Source organism: Ostrea edulis, chromosome 1 (assembly GCF_947568905.1).
Source record: "Ostrea edulis chromosome 1, xbOstEdul1.1, whole genome shotgun sequence".
Classification (NCBI taxonomy): Eukaryota; Metazoa; Mollusca; class Bivalvia; order Ostreida; family Ostreidae; genus Ostrea; species Ostrea edulis.
The window spans coordinates 20539937-20561374 of NC_079164.1; the positions used below are offsets into that span (position 1 = coordinate 20539937).

Genomic DNA, 21438 nt, shown 5'->3' on the forward strand with positions numbered 1-21438 from the left:
TGTAAATATAAATAACGATGAGTCGGATACTTTCTAAACATCAAACCCGAGGGAATTACCTTCACTGTCATTTCTTTGTAGATCTGAAATTCCAATTAAACTAAAAATTTTGAGTTTGACTTAGATGAGTTAAAACACACTTTTAGTATCCTGCTATGAGTGGAAAATTTTCGAGCGGGACGTTAATAAACAATAATTATATGTACAACCAACCAACCGTCAATCTTCAGAAGTAAAGTTAGTCTTTGAGATCTGCGTTTCATTGCTGAAATATAATCAAGTCCTAAATCAAATATGGGCAAACTCAAATTTATAAAACCCTTTTCCTATACATGTTTGTGTGTCCCGGTTGCTTGCTTCTACAGTAGATAGGGATCATCCTCATTCCATGCACGTGTGAAGCCTTGAAACTGTTTTAAAAATTTGATATCATTATCAAGATCTATAAGCCTCAGCCTCATCTTATAACAATCAAAAGAGTAATGCCACATAACCAGCACCGACACCACGAACTTAAAAGAAAAAATATTGTCAGAAGTGGGATTCGAACCCACGCCGGGAGAACCCGACTACGACCTGAACGCAGCGCCTTAGACCGCTCGGCCATCCTGACGTGTGTTATACACCCGGAAAACACCCCCTTGCATTTACTGGGAGTATATACTATCCATTTAAAGCCTCGACAGCTATCTTTTGTTACTAATAATGCAATTACATTGTGTATAGCAAGTTGATAGCTAAATAAGGGCACATGACATTTATCCCAGTAATGCAATCCGTGGCGGATTTAAGGGGGTGTATTAGAATTTCATTCTAAAATTTTCAAATCTAAGGTAAATCATGGTTAGAAAAATAAATTAACTATAAAAGAAGCAATAATTATGTGTCTTATTTTGTCGATTCCTGAATCGCAGTTCTGTGCATTTGCAATCAGTGGCGGATCCAGAGGCAAGATTCGCCCCCCCCCCCCCCACCCTTCGTCAGAAAATTTTGCTGAGATAGGTAAAATTATGTGTGGACGATGACCAGACCCCCGCGCCTACGTTCCAACCAGAGTATACGGCGCGGATTTAAGAAGTCTGATTTTAATTAGATTGGATGCATTAAATAACCGGGAGGCCCTGGCGGGAACCAAAGACGTTTGACATAGGTTGTAATTATATTATTTCGGCAATCGCCCAGTATCTTTCGGATATGGCCTTAAAAATGTAGGTTCCGTAACACGATTGGTCTTGGTGCGATAAAATATAAAACCTCACTGCTATGGCCCAGAGCGCCATACATTGGTACAAATCTGGCATTTCAACTTCATTTCTACAAGAATGAAAAAAAATTCTCGAAGGGGGCGTGAAACGAGCAAACACAAACGCTTACAGGGGCTTTACCACCGGCCAATAAGTCACGCTGTTTTCACAATGTGATAAAAAAAAAAAATACGATAATTTCATTTTACTCTCTTCATTGATGCTTAAACCGAAATATTGCAAATCCGAAATAACAATAAACTTGTAAGAATTAAACAGAAAAACAGAGTGCCAAAGACTGGAGTCAAATTCGTCTAAGGATCAGAGCTATGCATAAGGGAGATAATCCTTAATTTTGAAATGAATTTCTAAATTTTATCACAGCAATTAAAAATAAATCCGTATATTGCATGTCTGCAATGTGTGTGAATACTATATTATGAATCAGTTGTGTACATGTAGAAGACGATACACACCGGAAAGGTCAATTTTGTGCATATTGTTATTGTCCCGCGGTATACACTCAGATCATCATGACAAGTTCACATTTTTTAAATAAAGGTACATGTATTTAATTCAATTGTATACAACTTATTTTCCACTTTGGTATGATCGAAGCTTTCTCGCAAAGAAAGACAATGAATTCAGATATTTTATCCCCAAATGCTCATATTCGTACTACATACAGGGGCGGATCCAGGAATTGCGATAGGGGGCGTAACTTTTTGAGGCAGGGGTCTGGGGGCCGCCTTGATGCCCCCAGAAGGTCCAGGGCGAAGCCCTGCCGGGGGCCCAGGGGGCGAAGCTACTGGATTTTACAGATTTTATAGGGTTAGAAATAAGTCTCATATGCAGTCATTTTTACTATTATCTGTAATGTTTGATAAGGTGAAATGAATAATATGACGCAGATTTTAAGGGTTTTTTTGGGGGGGAAAATATAAGTTCTTCCAATGAAAGTTATTCAAAAAATAAAAAGAATTTTTCATTTATTTCTCCGAGAGTGGAAGAAATTATTGCTTTTTCTATCATTTACATTCTTCTAAACAAGAGACCACGAATTACCTTAAATTTAAAATTTTTACGGGGTTTGGGGGGGGGGGGGCTGCGCCCCCTTAAATCCGCCACTGACATACATGTGTTTTCATGGACGTAAATCTTTCTAACTTTTGACATTGAATGAATGACGTGACAAACTGCGTATCTATTAGCATCTTACCTGATCAAGATATAGGGCTCAAAGCGAGTGTGACCGTTCAACAGGGGATGCTTAATCCTCGTAAGCAACTAATCCCACTCTGGTATTTCCAGGGATCCGTGTTTGTCTTCCTAATTTTGTATTCTTTTATGAAATTTCATAGGATTTGTGAGATTGATCACTATTCGTTATCTTCACCTGTTTGTCTTTCACATTTCACCGCGCGAAAGAGTTCAATAAAGGGAAACAACCATTGGGAACCCCCAGAATCCGATTTGAAATTAAGATTTTTTTATTTTGTTAGGGAACTGAAATATGAAAAATTGATAGTCTTACCTATATGAAATCTCTTTTTAAACAAATGATAGAACTTGCACCGGATTTCTGGAAGGACGTATCATGAGGTAAGGGAGTTAGACAAGGTTCCGTGTCTATCCCTTCTCTTTCTTTCTCTCTCCTCTGACAGTCCTCTCGCCTCCTTTCTCCCTTCCTCTTACTCTGTTCCTTCTTACAAAGAGCATGACTCTCTACACTGTTCAAATAGATAATGGAGGAAGTAATCGAGGCAAAGAAGTCCTTCTTGAAAGTAAGTTTGAAAACTGGAATACCATGTCGTGTCTGGACAAAAGTTCAAGGTTATAAACAAATTTAAACATGTACAGTGTACGTAATATGAGGCAATATCAGTAGCGTCCCTCCTGGTTCATCTGCACATAGCCGATTTCATGTGAGGTTTCTTTCGAAATTAACAGGGTTTTTTTTTTACCCAATCTGATTTAAATACAGATCTCTCAAATAGCGCTATTTGAGATATCTCTATTTTAATAAGATTGTTTTTCACCCTGACCATATCTACTTTCAAAAACAGGTGAAAATACTAATGAGTCACATGTCCATATATTACCTGTAAATAGTACCTTGATAGTAAAGTGACGTAATTAAATTCCATTGATGTCTTTTTCAAATACGGCTGTAGTACATTTCACTAAAAGGTGATTTCATTTTTTGCAAAACAATAGCATCATAATTGCATAACTATCTACACTTGTCTAGAGTGTGCACATTTAGCAAGGGGGCAAAATCTGCAATCATGGCTATATTTCTTTTTTTTTTTACCTGAGCATAATTATGGGAACTTAATCATTTTTTACACATAATTTATCGCTCATTTTGTGTCTTTCTTAATTTGTCATTTAATATTTGAATTTGATTTGTGATAATAAAAATGTAATACATGGTTTTAATTTTGTCCCTTCACCGATTTCATAGGCTGAAGAATGGTCTGTGTTTTATCATTGTCATATAAAATAAGAATGTACAGCATCAAAGATATATCTTAATTCTCATATCAGTATTTGTCACAGCGAGTTGTGTTTTTCCCCACTGAGTGTTTCATGAAAATTGCATCCTACTATACAGTGTACACTGAAGAAAACTTTCCAGATACATGTAATGACCGATAGATCAGTACAATTGCAATGAAAAAGAACGACGTTGTCAATAGTGACGAAGTCATCTAACAAATACATTTGTACGGTACAAGAGCCATAAAAACACTAGCTGCACAATTGTGGAATAAACTGCCACTGGAACTTCGAGAGCTTGAAGCACATGGAGCATTCCGCAAGAACCTAAAAACACTCTTGTTCAAGCGTGAATATGCCCTGTGAATGTAAAATTCAGTGTAATATAAAGGATTCCATGTGCAAGATATTGCAAATTGAATTTTGATCCAGCATACGAATACCTGTATGCCAATTGTATCTTGGCAACTCAAAGTCAACCACTTCGTCATTTTACTACCATGTTTTATTTTAATTCTTTCTATTGTTTTATCATTTCCTTTATAGCTCTTGCAGGTCTTTTATTGGTGTATTATCAATGATTATTAGCAGAAACATTGTACAGCGCATAGAAACTATAAGTAATTTTGCGCTTTATAAATGAATAAAATAATAATAATAATAATAAAAACCTGAAACCAAACACTTATTCATTAATTAAAGTGTGATGTATCAAACCTTTATATTATAGGGCTCACAGCGGGTGTGACCGGTCGACAGGGGATGCTTACTCCTCGTAGACACCTGATCCCACCCCTGATGTGTCAAGGGGTCCGTGTTTGACCAACTATCTATTTTGTATTGCTTATAGGAGTTTTGAGATTGATCACTGTTCGTTATCTTCGCCTTTCATGATACTGTAAAGAGTTTATTATATTCTTTGACTGATTACAAATGAAAACTTAAAAATAGAATTTAGTACGTTTTACCCTTCATTATAAAGGTACTCACTGAAAAGTTTTAAGACTTCACACAATAATTCAGGTTTTGGACATGAGACACATTTACAAAATGTTTTATGAATTCAAGATCACACTTTCACGTGACATGCACTAAATTGCAACTAAGCACTTTTATGACCTTCTTGAAGATTGCCGGTGGTTTATCAAACTGTGCAGGGCACTAGTTACAAATAGAAAATGATAACACTTTGTTGAAAGTTTACCTGTATTACGTGAGAAGAAATACTACGTTGTGTTGCATAGGATAAACTCCTGCCGACTTGCGGAGTGCATTCGATAATGAGTGATGTCTTCTTAGTAAAGGTCTTTCCTGCTAAGATTATTGATTTCTTAATCTTTGGAATCACGCATAGACTTCCTTTGATATAAATCTGATTTAAAATTGTATTCTGTGTGTGACGTCTGTGATATGCCATGATTAATGGTAGTATTTCCCATTCGTATCTCAAGTTTATGTCACTCTTTATCTTCAAAACATTATCATGCACTTTTCCTCTTTAGCTTATGAATTTTGTAAACTGCAGTGGTTTTTCTTAAATTGAAATTATGGTGGTTTTTTTTTTTCATTTGTAGATTTTACTATGTATTGTCGATTCATTTTGATCAAGAACGGTTATGATATTCGCTCTAAATTTTATAATGTGTGCGAAGCCAACTGTTATTTTTTATAATAAATTTAAACTAATAAACACGCAATTGTTTAAATAAATGCGTCAGTTTTAGACACATTTGATATCCCAGTTCTTATGAATATGAGTTACCGTACCTATACTGGATTCCTAAACTTCATAAAAATCCTTACAAAGATACACTTCTGGATCCAGTAAATGTGGTACCAAGCCATCTTTGCTCCACACGAAAATATTAACAGCTGTGAAGGAAAAACTTAAAACATATTGTGCGACTACATATGCCAGAAGTGGTGTGAATCATATGCGGGTTCTAAAAGATTCATCGAAAACTTACTTTGTGAAACATCACTCTGATTCCAATCACAAGTACTCTGAAGTTAAAACTATATATGCTAGAGTTCCTTATTGACAATATCTTTGTAGTCTGTGGTGATCAGGTCTTCCAACAATATGTTGGAATTCCCATGGGCACGAATTGTGCTCCTTTGTTAGCTGATATTCATATGAAGCATAATTTATTCAAAAACTTCTACGCGAGAAGACAAAACTTCATGCTATATTATATCAAAAGTAGACATTAATGGCAAACTGACAACTCAAATCTATGAAAAACGGGATGATTTCAGCTTCTCCATCGTCAACTTCCCATATTTATGTAGCGATATTCCATCATCACCTGTATATGGTGTTTATATCTCTCAACTGATTCGATACGCACGAGCTTTTTCTGCGTATAGTCAGTTTTTAAATCGAGGCAAGCTACTGACAAACAAGTTGATGGTACAGGGGTTTCAACAGTCATGATTAAAGTCAGCATTTCGCAAATTCTTTAGTCGTTATCTCGATGTAGTTTGCCAATTCAACATATCATTGGATCAAATGCTGTCTGATGTGTTTCATACCAATTGTTAGACGTTCTTGGCACATTGATTTTGACTACGGATAACTCTGTTTACCTCATCAGGATGTAGGGCTCACGGCGGTTGCAACCGGTTGAGACAGCATGCTTACTCCTCCTAGGCACCTGGTCCCACCTCTGGTGTGTCCAGGGGTCCGTGTTTGCCCAACTATCTATTTTGTATTACTTATGGGAGTTGAAAAATTGATCACTGTTCGTAATCTTCGCCTTTCATTCTAAAGAACTTTTAGTACACTTGAAATCGCAAAACTTTTCTCAAATCAACATCAAAACTTATATGACTCTTCAACAATTTCCACAACCATTCCTAACGATAAATTAAAGACTAGACTTTTGACATCACAACCAGTTGTTTCTTCAACAAAAATGTAAAACGGAAATATCCATATCTAATGATCAGTCATCCAAAAAATCAATTTGTTAAACCCCATTCTGATTCCACGCACAATTACACTGAAGTTGATCCCGTGGCGATCCGGGTTAGAATAGGTCCTCAGTACCCCCTTGCTTGTCGTAAGAGGCGACTAAACGGATCAGACTGCAAAAACCGAAGTCCCGTGTCACAGCAGGTGTGGCACGATAACAATCCCTCCCTGCTCAATGGCCATAAGCGCCGAGCATAGGCCTAAATTTTGCAGCCCTTCACCTGCAGTGGTGACTTCTCCATATGAGTGAAATATTCTCGAGAGTAAACAATATTCAATCAATACTCTGAAGTTGAAATAAAAAAGGTGCTGGAGTTCTCATTAACAATATCTTCGTAGTCTTTGATGATCAGGTCTTCCAACAGTCTGTTGAAATTCCAATGAGCACAAATTGTGCTCCTTTATTAGCTGACCTATTTTATATTCTTATGAAGCAGAATTCATTCAAAAACTTCTACGTGAGAAGTAAACATATCGACGACGTTTTATCTGAATGTATTAACAATGATAATTTTCATCATCTGTCATTTCCACATATCCCTGTGAACTCGAAATAAAAGACACCACAGAGTCATACACTTCTGCTTCATACTTAGATATTTTATTCAAAATATATACACTGTATTAACGACAACAAACAACTAAACTTTATGACGAACGGGATTATTTCAGCTTCTCCATCGTCAAATTCCCATATATATGTAGTAATATTCCACTATCACCTACATATGGTTTGTATATATCTCAACTAATTTGAGAGCTTGTTCTGCGCGTGATCAGTTTTTAAAATCGAGACAGGCTACTAACAAAGAAGTTAATGGTGCAGGGGTTTCAACAGTCTCGTTTAAAGTCAGAATTTTGCAAATTCTGTGGTCGTTATAAAGATCTAAATTGCCAATATAAGCGGTCATTGGATCAAATGCTGTCTGGCGTGTTTCATACCAATTGTTTGGCCATTCTTGGCACTCTGATTTTGACTAGGGATAACTCCGTTTACCTGATTAAAATATGGGGGTCACAGCGGGTGTGGGCGGTCAACAGGGGATGCTTACTCCTCTTAGGTACCTGTTATACCCAGGGGCCCGTGTTTGCCAAACTCTCTATTTTGCATTGCTTATAGGAGTTATGAGATTGACACATGGGATTCTTATTATGTCACGTTATTTCATTGGTTGTACGTATCATACGCAGGCTATTTATTGCAAATATGACATTGTTTGTTATTTTTCCAGCATTTCTTTCGATATTATGTTGTATTTCCTACATTTATTTATTTAAAGAGATGCCGCAATTTATCGTCTTTCTCACTGACCGAAGGTACATTTTGTCCCACGTCGATATTCCACTAAATGCACCTTCTACACAGATGAGTTTTTATCTTGAAACTGGCATATTGTTATACAACTATCTACGTTACAGACATGGGTACTTTAATAGACCCTTTGAAGAGAAAAAAAAAATGCTTTTCAGGGTGATGCAATCTGTGCTTCTTTTATTGTTGCAACAAGCTACGAGAATTACGGGATCCTTAATTTGGTCCAGTCACCAAAACTAGGCATAAAGTTTCCTTCTGTAGTTCTTAGAATATGTTACCTTTCGGTCTAATTGCAATTCGGGGATGATTTTGAGAAGGCGTGTTTATAGCTTGAATTCCATTACTTTAGTAAATAGTTGGATATTTAGAATTTCTTTTGCGCAGACGTTTTTTCCTCTCTTCTTTTTACTTGGTTATACGGTATCAGATTGATCGAAATCCTTGAACTCATTTAAACTTCCTGTTAAAGAGCACAACAATCTTATCCACCATAGATAAGCAATACACTGATTTGGGAGATAGGAGTCAATCGCCACCCATTACTTTGCAACTTTTCGACAACATGATGATATGTGTTTCACTCGTTTTAGTGTTTATCACTTCGTCATACGCTTACTTTGATCCCTTTGTTTGTATGAAGAGAGAAAATGGAAATATTATTTATACAAACATGTCCCTTCCGAGTCACACCCGTCCGGATTTACTCTGTCCGAAGATAAAGGAGGATAACGTTAACTGTACCTCAAAAAGAAAAAATCAAATTTGTACGTGTTTTATGAAGCCGATGTGGGAAGATTCTAGTCTTAAGGCACTTGCCTTGGAATACGTTAATCGCTTAGGGGGAAGTCGAGTTTCAAATGATGGTCCAGGTTCGGACAGTGATTTATATCACGTTTCGGAACCCAATAGCTTTTTAACGCTGCTTCCATCCAATTTGTGCAGTTTCCCAAACATTGTTAAAATAAACTTTGCGCACAACAAAATCAGAAAACTGGAGGACATTGGCTGCATCCATCGCCTACATTCGATTGACTTGTCCTTCAACAAAATAACCAACATCCCGGCGTCTCTCTTCCGCGGCCTCTCATTCCTCTCGATTGTGGATTTATCAAATAATGATATTCATTCAATAGAACCCGGATCATTCAACGATGAGACCCTTGGCTTAATAGAACTTGATGTCTCGCATAATTCAATGCTGGTTTTGGATTTTTCTAATTTCCTTCTTCCAAAAACGTTTTGTAGAATTTCCTATGCCAACAATCAAGTCCACGATTTCTCGAATAAAGCTGCAAAACCTATAACGGAAACTGATAAATTAGGAGATGGTGGATTTTTGGATTTTTCTAATAACTATATTCAACGGATACCCAATCCCATAAGATTTAAGCTGGGAAAAACGTACAGTGTTTATGGTAAAATATTTTTTAATCGTTTCATTTTCAAATTAACTGGGAACCCTGTTTCATGCGATTGCTTTCTGGAACAATACCTTTGGCAGGTAAGAAACATAAGAGACAGGTTCGCCATTGATGGAGATACGTTGGGTTATACCTGCTATTCACCGCTCTCTCTGCGAGATACATCGGTTGTTGATCTTATTTACAAAAACGATTTCGACAGCCTTGTTTGCCAACTTCACCATTGTCCTGAAGGTTGTTCATGTACCTTTCAATCGAGTAAATATATCATTGTTGTCAATTGTACAAATTCAATTGATAGAAAACTTCCAGATTTTAATTTCACAAAAATGATCAAGAATTTGAAAAACCATAGCAAACTGTACAACTCAACGATCAGACTTCATATGTCCAGTGGATCTATGAAAACTTTGAATGCAAGAGACTATCTCGTCAACATTTCCTATATTGATCTGTCAAACAACAGTGTAGAGGTTATTACAGAGAATGCCCTGTCAAACCTTTCGCTTGCTAGAAATGTGGAGATAAATCTTGTTGGTAACAAGGGAATTTTGAGACTACCAAAAGCATTGGAATTGCTGAAGCCTGATAATATCTTGCTAAGTAACACAACAGTTATTTGCGACTGCGACCTAATGTCTTGGCTCCTTCCGTGGTTAAAGACCGGTCACGAGGCAGTAAAGAACCTAGAGATTGTTTGCAAAATTGAAGATTTGCTCATTCCTTTCGAAAACGTTACAGATTCGGATCTGAACTGCGATCAAATCTCAGAAAATTATAATTTTGTGTTTATTGCAGGAGGTCTTATAATTTTGATCATCATTGTGTATTATGTCTATCAAAGTCACGGAGAGTATATTTTTGTCTTTTACAAATGTACATGTAAATGTACACCAAAAGTCCAACAAAATCACAGTTTCAAATACGATGTTTACATATCCATTGATGAGCACAATGAACAGGTTTTGAGGTATGTAATTAGGTCCTTTATTCCTATGCTTCAAACATTACGCCTTAAAACATTCTTGTTAGTCAGGGATTCCGACATTGGTGGTGTGACGGAAGAATGTGTGATCAAGAAAATAAACGACTCGGGAACATTTGTGTTTTTCCTAACAAGTTCAACCTCAATTGAGAACGGATCCATTTTTGCAATAGAATGGCGACATGCGTGGAAGAGGTATAAGTCCGCTAATTTTTATGATATAGTTCTAATTAATTTCGATTTGCTACGAATGTCAGACATCAAAGATCAACGTATAAAAGCTATCAGTGCAGTTGGGCACAGTGTTCATTTTTCAGACATTGCTTTTAGTAAAAAGATCAAAACTTTTTTGAGAAAAGATCATACAATGGGGAAATTTGGAATGCCAAAAGTCAGGGAGAAAAACTCGAAAACAATATTTAATTTGTCTTTGCTAGACAAATATGACGTTAATAAGTCGGATAGTACAAAGGTCATCGAATACGTTCCTTCTTTGAAGACCTATTGACATAGTAGTAGTAGTTTTATTCAGGCAGAACAATCATGTTGTATAAAACATCATCAGAATATAAATAAATAAATTCACATGTCAATTGAATAAAACTTAGGATACCAGATGTTATCACAGGCATTTATCACAGTATTGCCATCACATACAAGATATTATCACTGCTGCATTATGTACATATATCACAGTCTACCTAGGATAACCCATTAAAGCAAAAGTATTATTGCTTATTTCCAAAGGGGTCCTTAAGAAATTAAAGATATATCTATGTCAATAAATAAATAATAATTGGATGGCATGGACAACAATGTGTAAAATATTTTGGTAAATAAATGATATAGTGTGGCCTGAAAAGAGTAAGATCAATGTACAATTAAAAACTTAAAATAAATAATAAAACGTGAATGAGGTTCAATTTCTATATACAAACTCCCTATTCTACCTCTGGCGGGCTTCTTGTGCAAGGTGTGTTTTAACTAATGATTTGAAATTTACTTTATTATTAACAGACTTAACTTCAAATGGTAAAGAATTCCAGTCTATAATAGCATGGTAGTAAATCTATTGACATAGATTGTGTTTTCAAATCTTCTGTTCTAGATATTTTATGTCGACACAACGATGAAGTGTTTAGAGTACAATGATTTGATTTAAACAGTATTTTATCATGAAAAATATAATAAAGATTAGGCAGCAGGCAACGTTTATATAAGCCTAGAGTACAATGATATTGTAAATTATTATTTAATCTATTATAGATTTTTCTATCATTCAAACATTTAATGCATTATGAAATGCAAAATCAATAAGGCAATTTATCGGAGGAAAGAAATGTAACCATTGGAGTTCCGCAAGGCTCTATTTTAGGCCCATTGTTTTTTATCCTGTATATTAATGACTATCCACAAGCACTGAACCATTCTCATGTAAATATGTATGCAGATGATACTTCACAAGATGTAACAGATAAGTCAGTGGAAAATATTGAGTCAAAGATGTATGAAGATCTTCAGCGCAGTATAATGTGGATTAAGGAAAATAAATTAAGCTTAAACCTGTCTAAAACTCAATGTATGCTTATTGGATCGGCACAAAAATTATCAAAGTATCGAAAATTAAATTTAGTGATAAATAACCATGTCATAGAATGTGTTCAGGAGTCAAAATTACTTGGTATTATTATTGATGAAACTTTGTCCTGGAAAAGTCATATAGAATCACTTATGAACAAGATTTCCAAGAGAATTGGCATTTTAAGAAGAATAAGATATTTTATGTCAAACGATGCGCTGCTGAAGATTTTTAATACTATGATTTTTCCACATTTTACATATTGTTGTACTATATGGAGCAATCCAAGAAATGCTGAAAATGTGAATAAGCTTTTTATATTGCAAAAACGAGCTGCAAGGGTAATTCTTAACATCAGAAATTTTGAAACACCATCTAATGTCATGTTTACAGAACTTAACTGGTTGCCTCTATCAGATTACTTTGTCTATAGAAAAGTCATTTTAGTGTATAAAGTTTTACATGGTTTAATGCCAGATTATTTAAATGTTTTTAAATATGTATCAGAAGTCAGTCAGAGGCAAACTAGAAATTCTTATTCAAATATTTTGTATATACCCAGGGCAAAAACAGAATATTATAGAAGATCTTTCAGCATTTCAGGGAGCACAGTGTGGAATGCCTTGAGTCAAAACATAAGAAACTCAACGAGTGTTGCGTGTTTTAAGAGAAATTATCTTAGAGATTATCACCATACTTTTTAAGCTTCATTTTGTATTCTATTTATCTTACATTCATAATTATTTCTTAAGTTTATATGTATTCTACTTCTTTTAATCTGTGTTTATTTTACTAATATCTGTCTGTATGTATGTTATATGCAGGACCATATTGAAAACTAGCGTTATCGCTAAATATGTAATCCTGGTTAAATAAAGGTCTTATTATAATACGAGTAATTTATTAAACTCTTTGAAATCCTATGTACTTAAATATCACCATGTTATAAAACGGTTTTACTGCAACGATAACCTTACCCTCGTTGGAATGATTGTATACACAACAATGACTACATAATTTGAAGCACATCTTATTTATTGTAACAAGTAATAAGACCAGTGTTTCCCTGGAAATCATTTCTGGACAAACAAGGTACACGTGAGAGGAGGGAGTTGGTGCTCTCTATGCTGATGTACATATAATACACGAACTCCTCACTGTTTGAAACATATGCAATATACGCGTGTACTTTTGTTTTGAAATCCATTGAAGGGTATTTTTATGACATAATGTATTTACACGTAGATATAAAATTCATAATAACTCATATATACATGTATATTCAGATCATGTGTGCATACTGAAACATGAAATAAAATAATATTTGATCAACTTATCTGTGTTACATGTATCTCAATCATTGTCCTGCCATCGAAAATAAATTTATAAAAAGAATTACACATTATTTCTGCTTATTAATTGTTAATAAAAATAAGTAAAGGTAATATGATGAATTCCTACTCATCCCAGTTAACCTTGCATAAAGATCTGTGAAAACGTTGTACGCTTTTGACTTATTTCTAGCAAAAACTTATCATTTTTAAATCTTAATGAATATAAATTCAAAAATAAAAGATTATACCTGAAAGCTAAAATACCTTGTTTTATTTATTTACTAGTATTTCGTTCCAAAACAATTTAACTTGAACTGAAGAAGCTTTATGTCAAAATTATCTTAAATAGTTGAACATAAAATCAAACAAAAACGAAATATTACCTGTAAATAACATTAATTGTTGGTTTATTTGGGTCTCCGTTGAAAGTGGCCCAGGTAGGGGACGCAATCTTATCCGGAGACCCGCTCTTCCTTGCATTAATTCTAACCATTCAAGGTGGCAGGGGACAGTTTCTTTGGTTTTGAAACATGTGGATAGGGGGTATACACCAAAGTCAGATTATGATAGACTAATGAACAATCATATTTCCCTTTTATGTCAATACTTGTATTTCATATTAGTGTAGTTAATAAATTATGACCCTAAATTACATGTAATCTATAAATACTGGTGCTGGTGCACAAAACATGCTCTGAGCAGGTTCCCCTTTTTTGCTTTGATTTTCCCTCATTTGTATATGACTGTAACTGGTATATTTCAAAAATGCAAAGTGCTGATTAACTTTACCGTCTGGAAAAAGAGGATATTCTTTCAAATGTCTGATTTGATAAACAAGGTTTTGGGTCTATTGCTTTTTGTTCATAAAATGTGTAAATTGTATGTGTTCGGCAAGCCGAACATTTCTATGGAATGTTGGTAATGCCACTGTAGTAATAATATAATTAATTCGTAGAGGTGATAATCAAATTTTACATAGGGATGTGTGTGAACCTCATTTTCTGTCGTGTTTTTTTTAATTGTTTACTACATGTAGCTCTGCTTCGTCAATTAGTCTAATTGTTTAATACATGTAGCTCTGTTTCGTCAATTAGTCTAATTGTTAGGGGATTTTCCCCATTTCGTGTCAGGTCAAAGGTAATGTCGGGTGGGCTAATGTGTTATGTTCTGATAAAAATTTGTCTATGGCTAGAGAATGACTGCAACTATCGCCAGTAGATAAGTCACGTGATCAATTATTCAAAAGATTATTGTATACCAAATTGGATTTTATCAAAATATTCAGAATTTGAATGGTTAGAATTAATGCAAGGAAGAGCGGGTCTCCGGATAAGATTGCGTCCCCTACCTGGACCACTTTCAACGGAGTCCCGAATAAACCAACATTTAATTTTATCTGCACTTCCCTGCCTTGTTTTTTTTACATGTATATTTGATTGTATGTTCAACTATTTAAGATGATTTCGACATAAAGCTTATTCAATTCAAGTTAAATTGTTTTGCACCGAAATAATAGTAAATCAATAAAATCAGATAATTTAACTTTCAGGTATAAATCTTTTATTTTTTAAATAAGTTCGTTTTCGATGACAGGGCAATGATTGAAGTAGTACAGATAAGTTGATCAAATTTGATATTATATTTGTTTTAACTTTAAGGATTTTGATATTGTTGAAGTGAAATTATTTCAAATTATCTGATGTATGTACATTGTAAACCGAATTTTCTTAGTTGTGTAAATTAACAGCCAAGTAATTCAATCTTAAATGTTAAGTATTTAGTAACAGTCTTAATTGTTTACTCTGGTGTATATAGAATATTTTGATTATTGTCTAATCACTCTGTAAGTCACCAGATTGTTAGGTTCGCTAGGAGACTTTGTATTTGTAATGCTTCGCACAGTTATTTTGAATTGCACCTGGTGATTGTGGTTTGTTGAACACTTTCAACGGATACTCGAATAAAGCATCATCATTTAATTTTATCTGCACTTCCCTGTCTTGTAATTTTACAGCACTCCAAACCCTTTGTGGGGGTGGGAGGTGGGGGGCGGGGGGCTGTGCCAAAAGAGTCTCTCACAGCGGAGCGAGTATTCCTGACTGTCCTAATCTAGTTTACAGAAAGACAAGGAATAGATAACTACATGTATATACTATAGACACAGATAACTACATGTATATACTATAGACACAGATAACTACATGTATATACTATAGACACAGATAACTACATGTATATACTATAGACACAGATAACTACATGTATATACTATAGACACAGATAACTACATGTATATACTATAGACACAGATAACTACATGTATATACTATAGACACAGATAACTACATGTATATACTATAGACACAGATAACTACATGTATATACTATAGACACAGATAACTACATGTATATACTATAGACACAGATAACTACATGTATATACTACAGACACGACAACGACTATGTAATGCTATAGAAACAAATCCACTACCAATAAAAAAGATTATTTAAAACCCATGTATGATTTATGGATGAAAGGCTATCGATCCTCAATCATGAAGGTACTAATGTCACTGCATTTGAGATAACGACGTTTTGTTATTTATTAGGGCACCGCATTGCAAATGCGGGGGCCCTGGAGGAATACATTGTTAATCAGGATGTATATTTGTCTGTCGTCATTTTTCATTTTGTTTACATCTCCAATGTTTACCCCCTTTGATATCTTTACAAAAAATAATGATAGCCATTTCCTCATGGGTGCGTTGTAATTTTAAACAATGCGCGTATGAATCGTGTTAAATATAGTACGTTTATCTTAATGGTTGGGAATTCCGACAGAAATTAAAGTGGAATGTAAATATGAGAAATGAATTCCATTTTTTGAAAATATATGAGGGTATGAACTCTACACCGGCTAGCTTTTCATGAAATGTGCTTCATGAATCATGCTGGCGTGAATCGCCGGAGTCCATGCCCTCATATTTTAAAGTGACACGATATCTTGAATAATTCTTTCATTTATTATACAGAAGTAGTTGATCATTAAACAAATACACCTATAGATATTATGGTTACGAGGTCAAGGTCAAACCCTTAATCCAAGTTTAGGAGACTTTGGTAGCTCAGCAGTTAGAGTGTTTGATTCCGTTTACCTGATCGGGATATACATGTAGGGTTCGTGACCGGCCTACAGGGGATGCCTACTCCTCCAATGCACCTGATCCCACCCCTGGTGTGGCCAGGGGTCCGTGTTTGCCCAACTATCTATTTTGTATTGCTTATAGGAGTTATGAGATTGATCACTGTTCGTTATCTTCAACTTTCATCTAAATCATTTCTCGCAGCAATTGTCAGATTATTTATTCATTATTTTTTAAAAGACGTTACAAATGTTTGACAGTAAAATACATAACTTTTTATTCAATTTCGGGGTGAAGAGGAGTGTGGTCCCTGTAAACTACAGAGGGGTGTGGTCCCTGTAAACTACAGAGTAGTATGGTCCCTATAAACTACCGAGGCGTGTGGTCCCTATAAACTACAAAGGAGTGTGGTCCCTGTAAATTACAGAGGGTGTGGTCCCTATAAACTACAGAGGGGGAGTGGTCCCTATAAACTACAGAGGGGAGTGGTTCCTGTAAACTACAGAGGGGTGTGGTCCCTATAAACTACAGAGGAGTGTGATCCCTATAAACTACAGAGAGGTGTGGTCCCTAGAAACTACAGAATAGTTTGGTCCCTATAAACTACAGAGGAGTGTGGTCCCTGTAAACTAAAGAGTAGTGTGGTCCGCATAAAGTACAGAGGGTGTGGTCCCTATCAAATACAGAGGGGCGTGGTCCCTATAAACTACAGAGGAGTGTGGTCCCTGTAAACTACAGAGGGATGTGGTCCCTATAAATTATAGAGGAGTGTGGCCCCTATAAACTACAGAGGAGTATGGTCCCTGTAAACTACAGAGTAGTATGGTCCCTATAAAGTACAGAGGAGTGTGGTCCCTGTAAACTACAGAGGAGTGTGGTCCCTATAAACTACAGACGAGTATGGTCCCTATAAAGTACAGAGGGGTGTGGTCCCTATAAATTACAGAGGAGTATGGTCCCTATAAACTAAAGAGGGTGTGGTCCCTATAAAGTACAGAGGAGTTTGGTCCCTGTAAACTACAGAGGGGTGTGGTCCCTATAAACTAATAAGGAGTGTGGTCCCTATAAAGTACAGAAGAGTGTGGTCTCTATAAAGTACAGAGGGGTGTGGTCCCCATAAACTACAGAGGGGTGTGGTCCCTATAAACTACAGAGGAGTGTGATCCCTATAAACTACAGAGGGGTGTGGTCCCTATAAACCACAGAGATGTGTGGTCCCTAGAAACTACAGAGTAGTGTGGTCCCTATAAACTACAGAGGAGTGTGGTCCCTGTAAACAAAAGAGTAGTGTGGTCCGTATAAACTACAGAGGGGTGTGGTCCCTATCAAATACAGAGTAGTGTGGTCCCTGTAAACTACAGAGGTGTAGATCCTGTAAACTACAGAAGGATGTGGTCCCTATAAACTATAGAAGAGTGTGGCCCCTATAAACTACAGAGGAGTATGGTCCCTGTAAACTACAGAGTAGTATGGTCCCTATAAAGTACAGAGGAGTGTGGTCCCTGTAAACTACAGAGGAATGTGGTCCCTATAAAATACAGAGGAGTATGGTCCCTATAAAGTACAGAGGGGTGTGGTCCCTATAAACTACAGAGGAATATGGTCCCTATAAACTAAAGAGAGTGTGGTCCCTATAAAGTACAGAGGAGTTTGGTCCCTGTAAACTACAGAGGGGTGTGGTCCCTATAAACTAATAAGGAGTGTGGTCCCTATCAACTAGAAAGGAGTGTGGTCCCTATCAACTACAGAGGAGTGTGGTCCCTGTAAACTACAGAGGACTGTGGTCCTTATAAACTACAAAGGAGTGTGGTCCCTATAAAATACAGAGGACTGTGGTCCCTGTACATTACCGGGGGTCTGGTCCCTTTAAACTACAGAGGAGTATGGTCCCTATAAAGTACAGAGGAGTGTGGTCCCTATAAACTACAGAGGAGTGTGGTCCTTGTAAACTAAAGAGGAGTTTGGTCCCTATAAACTACAGAGGAGTGTGGTCCCCATAAACTACAAAGGAGTGTGGTCCCTATAAACTACAGAGGAGTATGGTCCCTGTAAACTAGAGAGTAGTATGGTCCCTATAAAGTACAGAGGAGTGTGGTCCCTATAAACTACAGAGGAGTATGGTCCCTATAAAGTACAGAGGAGTGTGGTCCCTATAAAGTACAGAGGAGTTGGTCCCTATAAACTACAGAGGAGTATGGTCCCTATAAAGTACAGAGGAGTGTGGTCCCTATAAAGTACAGAGGAGTATGGTCCCTATAAAGTACAGAGGAGTGTGGTCCCTATAAACTACAGTCCCTATAAAGTACAGAGGAGTATGGTCCCTATAAACTAAAGAGGGTGTGGTCCCTATAAAGTACAGAGGAGTTTGGTCCCTGTAAACTACAGAGAGGTGTGGTCCCTGTAAACTACAGAGGGGTGTGGTCCCTATCAACTATAGAGGAGTGTGGTCCGTATAAACTACAGAGGAGTGTGGTCCCTGTAAACTACAGAGGGATGTGGTCCCTGTAAACTAGAGAGGAGTGTGGTCCCTATAAACTACAGAGGGGAGTGGTTCCTATAAAGTACAGAGGGGAGTGGTCCCTATAAACTACAGAGGGGAGTGGTCCCTATAAACTACAGAGGGGTGTGATCCCTATAAACTATAGAAGAGTGTGGTCTCTATAAACTACAGAGGAGTGTGGTCCCTATAAAGTACAGAGGAGTGTGGTCCCTATCAACTACAGAGGAGTGTGGTCCCTGTAAACTACAGAGGGGTGTGGTCCCTGTAGACTACAGGGGAGTGTGGTCCCTATAAAGTAGAGAGAAGTGTGCTCCCTATAAAGTACAGAGGAGTGTGGTCCCTATAAACTACAGAGGAGTGTGGTCTGTATAAACTACAGAGGAGTGTGGTCCGTATAAACTACAGAGGGGTGTGGTCACTGTAAATCACAGAGGGGTGTGGTCCCTATAAACTACAGAGGAGTGTGGTCCCTATCAAGTACAGAGGAGTATGGTCCCTATAAACTACAGAGGGATGTGGTCACTGTAAATCACAGAGGTGTGAGGCCCCTATAAACTACAGAGGAGTATGGTCCCTGTAAACTACAGAGTAGTATGGTCCCTATAAAGTACAGAGGAGTGTGGTGCCTGTAAACTACAGAGGAGTGTGGTCCCTATAAACTACAGAGGAGTATGGTCCCTATAAAGTACAGAGGGGTGTGGTCCCTATAAACTACAGAGGAATATGGTTCCTATAAACTAAAGAGGGTGTGGTCCCTATAAAGTACAGAGGAGTTTGGTCCATGTAAACTTCAGAGGGGTGTGGTCCCTATAAACTAATAAGGAGTGTGGTCCCTATAAATAACAGAGGGGTGTGGTCCCTATAAACTATAGAGTAGTGTGCTCCCTATAAACTATAGAGGAGTGTGGTTCCTGTAAACTACAGAGGGGTGTGGTCCCTGTAAACTATAGATGAGCGTGGTCCCTGTAAACTATAGAGGTGTGTGGTCCCTGTAAACTACAGAGGTGTGTGGTCCCTGTAAACTACAGAGGAGTGTGGTCCCTATAAACTACAGAGGTGTGTGGTTCCTGTTTACTATGGAGGGGTGTGGTCCCTGTAAACAACAGAGGGGTGTGGTCCCTATAAACTAGAGAGGAGTGTGGTCCCTAAAAACTTCAGAGTAAAGAGGGTTGTGCTCCCCCATAAACTACGGCTTTGATAGTGACACTTCAATATGTTGAAGTGTATATAGACAATATTGCTGACTGTTCGACAAGGACAAGAATATGCAACCTAGATAACTCTTTCTCATTATTAAAAGAATCATTAAATTCAAACGAGTAAGTAACACCCTTATCAATAATGAAATATAACTTATATCAACATTTGAGAAATTTTATAAGGAACAAATCACGTGACTTTAGTAAAATGGTAGTTCTACGTGCGACAGAAGCAGAGACCACCGACACATTCTTTTTTCAGTCAAAACCTTTCCAACCGCCAAGAAACTATGCCATTTCTCTGTGTAATTGATCATGTCAAAGTCACGTGATTCGCCACATATTTAATTGCTGTTATAAAAGTTAGAAATTCATTTCAAAATTAAGGATTATCTCCCTCATGCATAGCTCTTATCCTTGGACGAATTTGGCTCCACTTTTTTGGCACGCTGTTTTTGGCTATATTTAGCTCTAAGACTTCATAGTTATTTCGGATTTCAAACATTTCGGTTGAGCATCACTGAAGAGACATTATTTGTCGAAATACGCATCTGGTGCATCAAAATTGGTACCGTATAAGTTTTACATAGTGTTAATGCTACATATATTATGTAAAGTCTTTTGGGGGCATTTGCGGGTGTTTTATTTTTAAAGAGTAGATCTTGTTTTATACTGCTGCTGGATATTTGAAATTAGCTTAGATATGCAGAGCAGGAAAGTTATTTTAGATTTGGTAGGTTTAGGGCTATTGATACTTCTAACTGATACTTAGGTGATGTATAAGGCCTATGAGCCTTTTGTTTGTTTTTTTAGCCTGACGTCATAAAGATAGTTTAAAACACCTGCATATCATATATATGGTAGAGTGCTTTAGAATTATAGATGCTATAATAAACATATGTTTCATTACCATATGTATCGATACGGTGATTCCTTTTGGTTAGCTAAAGTAAACAAAGAGACTGATTTCTTCTAGTTAAAGCTTAGTTGTCAATATAAAGTTATGATATGAAATGTCATTTTATTTAGTGAAACAGATTATTCATATTCATACCATTAACGTTGAAGAAATTAAATTGAACATATGATTTTCACATGTAAAGTCATCGTCCGGTTTACAGTCGCCTAGGTGCGGATCCAGTAATATATACTTATCACTGACAGGAAAGTTGCTAGGAAACATTGTGTCATACATAACCCGATAGTTTATCCTATCTTCATCAACATCATCTTTTAATA

General features: G+C 36.5%; 1 non-coding gene across 1 annotated transcript; it reads right to left on the reverse strand.

The window, feature by feature from the left end:
• Positions 1–529: 529 nt before the first annotated feature.
• Trnal-cag (transfer RNA leucine (anticodon CAG)) lies at positions 530–613 on the reverse strand. Its single transcript has one exon. It is a non-coding gene; the product is annotated as a tRNA-Leu (tRNA).
• Between the last annotated feature and the right edge of the window lie 20825 nt (positions 614–21438).